Below are 6843 nucleotides of genomic sequence, written 5' to 3'. Positions count from 1 at the left end.
ATATATATTATATTCAAATCAGATCAGTCGCTCAGTCATGTCCAACTCTTTGCGACCCCATGAATCGCAGCATGCCAGGCCTCCCTATCCATCACCAACTCCTGGAGTTCACTAAGACTCACGTTCATTGAGTCAATGATGCCATCCAGCCATCTCATCCTCTATCGTCCCCTTCTCCTCCTGCCCCCAATCCCTCCCAGCATCAGAGTCTTTTCCAATGAGTCAACTCTTCGCATGAGGTGGCCAAAGGACTGGAGTTTCAGCTTTAGCATCATTCCTTCCAAAGAAATCCCAGGGCTGATCTCCTTCAGAATGGACTAGTTGGATCTCCTTGCAGTCCAAGGGATTCACAAGAGTCTTCTCCAACACCACAGTTCAAAAGCATCAATTCTTCAGCGCTCAGCCTTCTTCACAGTCCAACTCTCACATCCATACATGACCACAGGAAAAACCACAGCCTTGACTAGACGGACCTTTGTTGGCAAAGTAATGTCTCTGCTTTTGAATATGCTATCTAGGTTGGTCGTAACTTTCCTTCCAAGGAGTAAGCGTCTTTTAATTTCATGGCTGCAGTCACCATCTGCAGTGATTTTGGACCCTGGAAAAATAAAGTCTGACACTGTGTCCACTGTTTCCCCATCTATTTCCCATGAAGTGGTGGGACTGGATGCCATGATCTTCATTTTCTGAATGTTGAGCTTTAAGCCAACTTTTTCACTCTCCACTTTCACTTTCATCAAGAGGCTTTTGAGTTCCTCTTCACTTTCTGCCATAAGGGTGGTGTCATCTGCATATCTGAGGTTATTGATATTTCTCCCGGCAATCTTGATTCTAGTTTGTGTTTCTTCCAGTCCAGCATTTCTCATGATGTACTCTGCATGTAAGTTAAATAAACAGGGTGACAATGTACAGCCTTGACGAACTCCTTTTCCTATTTGGAACCAGTCTGTTGTTCCATGTCCAGTTCTAACCGTTGCTTCCGGACCTGCATACAGATTTCTCAAGAGGCAGGTCAGGTGGTCTGGTATTCCCATCTCTTTCAGAATTTTCCACAGTTTATTGTGATCCACACAGTCAAAGGCTTTGGCATAGTCAATAAAGCAGAAATAGATGTTTTTCTGGAACTCTCTTGCTTTTTCCATGATCCAGCGGATGTTGGCAATTTGATCTCTGTTTCCTCTGCCTTTTCTAAATCCAGCTTGAACATCAGGAAGTTCACAGTTCACATATTGCTGAAGCCCGGCTTGGAGAATTTTGAGCATTACTTTACTAGCGTGTGAGATGAGTGCAATTGTGCGGTAGTTTGAGCATTCTTTGGCATTGCCTTTCTTTGGGATTGGAATGAAAACTGACCTTTTCCAGTCCTGTGGCCACTGCTGAGTTTTCCAAATTTGCTGGCATATTGAGTGCAACACTTTCACAGCATCATCTTTCAGGATTTGGAATAGCTCAGCTGGAATTCCATCACCTCCACTATCTTTGTTCATAGTGATGCTTTCTAAGGCCCACTTGACTTCACATTCCAGGATGCCTGGCTCTAGGTCAGTGATCACACCATCGTGATTATCTGGGTCGTGAAGCTCTTTTTTGTACAGTTCTTCTGTGTATTCTTGCCATCTCTTCTTAATATCTTCTGCTTCTGTTAGGTCCATACCATTTCTGTCCTTTATTGAGCCCATCTTTGCATGAAATGTTCCTTTGGTATCTCTGATTTTCTTGAAGAGATCCCTAGTCTTTCCCATTCTGTTGTTTTCCTCTATTTCTTTGCATTGATCGCTGAAGAAGGCTTTCTTATCTCTTCTTGCTATTCTTTGGAACTCTAGTAGGATGATAAATCCCATATGTCTAAAACCCCAAATTCAAAATTAGCAATATTTTGACCATATTTTCTTCATCTCTCCCCCTTTTCCTTTGCAAAAGTATTTCAAGAACATCCTAGAGATCATGTTATTCATCTCTTCATACTCAACACAAATCGTTAAAAAATAAAGCATAATGTTAACATAACCATAAAGCCATTTCACACTTAACAATATCAATAATAATTACTTTGTCTTATTTAGATACAATTTTTTATGTTTGGGCTTCCTTGGTGGCTCAGCTGGTAAAGAATCCACCTGCTATGTGGGAAACCTGGGTTTAATCCCTGGGTTGGGAAGATCCCCTGGAGAAGGGAACAGTTACCCACTCCAGTATTCTGGCCTGGAATACTTGATGTTTACTTGAGATAGAATGCAATTTCAAGATTATTTTGCTATTCAGCCATATACTGACTAGCACAAATTAGTACAAATTGCCTCACCACAACAATTTGTTGGTTTCTAGATCACTCCTCTTCACGCAAAGCACATACTTTGTAGTGGAGAATATTATTTGCCCTCCAATGTCTCACCTCTCCCTTTTCCTTGTAGGTTTTTAAATCTAGAAACATGGTCATGAGGAATACTATATTTCCCAACATTCCTTGCAGCTGGATATGGCCATGTGAGCAAATTCTATTACATGAGATGTACAGTGTTAAATTAAGCTCCTGGGTAATGCTCTTAAGGGGAAAGAATACGTTTTCTGTTTCCTTTCCTTCTTTCTGCTGACTAGAAGGTAGAATCAGTAGTCATCCTGACCTATATGCGAGCATGCTATGTTGTTTCAGTCATGTCCAGCTCTTTGTGACCCCAAGGACTGCTGTCCGCCCGACTCCCCTATCCATGGGATTTCCCACTGGAGTGGGTTGCCATTTCATCCTTCAGGGGATTCCCGACCCAGGGACTGAACCTTTGTCTCCTGCATTGACAGGCGGGTTCTTTACTGCTAGAACCACCTGGGAAACCCATAAGACTTCTATGCCTGTGTCCTTAGTAACATAGGTGAGGCATGAAGAGAGGCATCAAATTCCTGATGATCACAGTGCTGCCATATGGGTTTAGAAGTAAGCTTCTATTCTGTTAACTTCAAGCCAATGTTATTTATCTTGGTTTCTGATTTTTTTGACACATGTAGCGAGATGAATCCTAACTTCCATACATTTCTGGGTACTTTTCCCCATCCCTCAGTTATGATGGAACTAGCACACAGAAAAATGGGTTAGCTCTGAATTCATGCCTCCAGATCTAATTTAACTATTAACTGAGATGTATTCCATTCAACTCAGTGTTTTAAAATGACAAATTGTCGATTTTCGAAATGTTGCTTTGAATCTGCCCTTGCAATATAATCCATATCTTTTCTGTCTTCTCAGTTGAAAGGTCACCCAAACAAACACACCAATTGGTTCTCTAAAAAAGTATTTTGTTCATAACATTTGCAGAAAGCATTCAGGGAAGAATGGAAAAGGCCTGAACTACGTATGTGTAACAAGCATTAGATAGTGAAATCAAGCCCAGCTTTGTGACCTGTCTCAGATCTCTGAAAAGGCATCACTGGTTTCAGAGCTGGTCTCAGTGAGCTACAATGAGCTGTCACAATTGATATAGACATTATCAGAAGATCACAGTGTCTGTACAGAAGTCCAACTATTATCTACATTTAAAAGTCCTACATTTAAAATATATCTTATGTAATTTTACAGTTGATAAATCAACTCCTGATGACACAGTGAAATAGGACCAGGATATTAAAGCATTTAAACATGGGTTTTTAATTTATTAACCAAACATTAAGACATTTCCTCAGTATCTTTTAATATTAAAAAGGAAAAGAGTTATAGTAACAAAGAAAAGTATCGAAGTCTCTTTCAAAGGTGCAGGCTGATTTAGAATATTCCAAAGCTTTGCATTCAGAGAAGGCAATGGCAGCCCACTCCAGTACTCCTGCCTGGAAAATCCCATGGGCGGAGGAGCCTGGAAGACTGCAGTTCATGGGGTCGCTGAGGGTTGGACACGACTTCACTTTCACTTTTCACTTTCATGCATTGGAGAAGGAAATGGCAATCCACTCCAGTGTTCTTGCCTGGAGAATCCCAGGGACGGGGGATCCTGGTGGGCTGCCGTCTATGGGGTCGCACAGAGTCAGACACGACTAGAGTGACTTAGCAACAAAAGCTTTGCATTATGTAATCAAATAGAAGCTAATAAAAAGGAATGCACAACTGAGAGACTGTCAATAATTCTCTATTAAAGCTGTCTATTACATTTTACTTTAAAGAGATGAGAGTGACCAAGTTATTAGATGAATATTTTTATTACAGTGTTTTGAGCCAAAAGAGAAACTGGTAGTTACTGAAATTCTGCACTTGCTGTTGTTCATCTGCTGATGAGTTGCATATGAGAGCAAAATGTTCATCAAAACACTGTAAACTTTACACTTGCAAGAAATTAGTGAAAAATAATTCTTAATAAAGAAGCATAGGGAATATGTAAATTCCTGCTTTACATCTCAGACAGACTTTACTATTTCTTAATGGATCACACAAAATATTAATACTTCTTTCTTACTTCTATGAATTCCAAACTGGGTATTTGTGTTTGGTGGGCAGTTGCAGAGGAAAGAATTTAATTTTCAACTGCCAGACAGTGAAAGATAGCTCTCAGGTATCTGTCAACTCTTTGCACTCTATTAGAAAGTTCCCTTTCCATGTATATACATATATTCTTAGAGATAGTATTTTCCAAAAGGGACTAAAACAGTATCTCATACTCTGAGTGCTCTTTTTACAATGTGATCTTAACACTCCTCCCATGGACAGCTGGAGTTTATGTCCTTGTCCCTCAAACCTGAGCAAATATTTGTGACTGTCCCAATCAAGAGATCACCAAAATACTGTGCTGTTTCATCTTGTTGTCTTGGGATATGGCTCTAGGCATTCACATATGTGCTGTGAGGAAGTCCAAACCAGTCTGCAAACATGCAGAGAGACCACATGGAGAGACCATGTATAGATGTCCCAGGAGTGCATGCTCAGTCACTTCAGTTGTGTCCGACTCTTTGCAACCCTAGGGACTGTAGCCCACCAGGTTCTTCTGTGCATGGGATTCTCCAGACAAGAATACTGAAGTGGGTTGCCATGCTCTCCTCCAGGGAATCTTCCCAACCCAAGAATCAAACCTGCGTCTCTTGTGTCTCTTGCATTGGGAAGTGGGTTCTTTACCACTAGTGCCACCTAGGAAGCCCACCGAGCATCTAATGCCAGATAGTAACTGAATGAGTGAATGAAGACTTATCTGGATGATTCTAGTCTCTGATAGCTGAGTCACCACCACCATCCCCACCTTTGCGTCTTCCTAGCTGAGGCTTCAAATACAGTGGAGCAGAAACAAACCATCCATACCCTCTGTACTCAATCTGAATTCCTGAGTGGCTGGAAGGGGCACAAATGAGATGTTGACCAGAAGGTACAAACTTCCAAGTCATAGGATGAGTAAGTTCTGGAGGTCTAATGATTACAGCACAGTGACTATAGTTACTCACTCTGTATTGTGTACTTGAAAGTTGCTAAAAAGTAGACCTCAAATGTTGGTATCTCTACCATGACTACCACTACAAAAAAAAAAAAAAAAAAAGCAGGGGCAGGCAGGGGGTGGAGGACACTTCCCTGGTGGTCCAGTGGTTAAGAATCCATCTACTAAGGCAGGGGACACGGGTGTGATCCCTGGTCCAGGAACATCCCACATGCCTCGAGGCAACAAAGCCTGTGCACCACGACTACTGAGCCCTTGTGCCGCAACTACTGAAGTTTCCACGTGCCCTAGGGCCCCTGCTCTGCAAGGAGACAGCAGCCTCACTCACCACAGCTAGGCAACGCCCACCTGTAGCAACAAAGACAGCACAGCCAAAAATAAAAGAATAATTTTTAAAAGGTAATTATGTGAGGTTAACCTTATTGTGGTAACATTTCAAAATATATATTGTATCACACCAACCTGTTGTAGACTTACATTTACAAGATGTTATGTGTCAATTATATCTCAAAAAAGCTGGGAGGAAAAAGAAGCAATAGATCTCGTTAGTGATTCAGGTAGTTAAGAAAGATCCCTAGCTGGTATTGCTGTTTCTGCCTTTTTTTTTTTTTTTTCCTATTTTGACTGAGAGAGTACTATGCATATGTTTGCAAAATTTTTTGTGGCTGTTCAGGATAAATTTATTATGGAGTAATTGTATTTTCCACAAATAGAAGCAATATTCTCTCTTTCTCTCTTTGTTTAGTTCTTACTGTGGTTCAAAATATAATTCCTCAAGTCAAAATATCTTCCCTCAATAGGGCAATCTAAAATAAAATGGAAGGACTGAAACCTTCTTTTTGTTGAGCCCTTATATTGCAGAGGAGGACTTCCTGGCCTGGGAGACTCTTGAGAGGAGGCATCTTATCAACAGGAGCAGAACTGCCCAGCACTTCGTTCTCTGCCTTTTGGGTTCCTCATACCGTAGCCTGAGATCTTAAAACCAAGCTTCCTTCTACTCAAGAGAAAGAATTTGGATATTTATAATTTACAAAGTCAGTTTGTTTTGTTAAGAAGAGGAATCTAGAGTTGTGTGCATTAGAAACATTATTGTGAGGGGAATTTTATTCAGAAGCAAATGAATGAATATTCTTACAAGTGTTTAGAGTCTCTTTACTCCAAAAAACCCTAATGTACAGCTTTTTTTCCTTCTCTACTTCACCTCCTTGAAATGCTAATACATATTTTATCAAATCTATAAAACAATGCTATGGGCATCACCCTCTCTCTTATTTCTTTATCTAACATCCTTGTTCACTTTGGGCAGTTGCTCACCTACAAAGATGTTTCCAGGGTTTCTCTGGTGGCTTAGTTGGTAAAGAATGCGCCTGCAGTGTGGGAGACCTGGGTTTGATCCCTGAGTTGGGAAGATCCCCTGCAGAAGAAAATGGCAACTCAATCCAGTAGTCTT

The sequence above is a fragment of the Bubalus kerabau genome, chromosome 3, assembly GCF_029407905.1.
Source record: "Bubalus kerabau isolate K-KA32 ecotype Philippines breed swamp buffalo chromosome 3, PCC_UOA_SB_1v2, whole genome shotgun sequence".
NCBI lineage: Eukaryota > Metazoa > Chordata > Mammalia > Artiodactyla > Bovidae > Bubalus > Bubalus kerabau.
The sequence above is the reverse complement of the archived record's forward strand: the minus strand, read 5'-3'. Positions refer to the sequence as shown.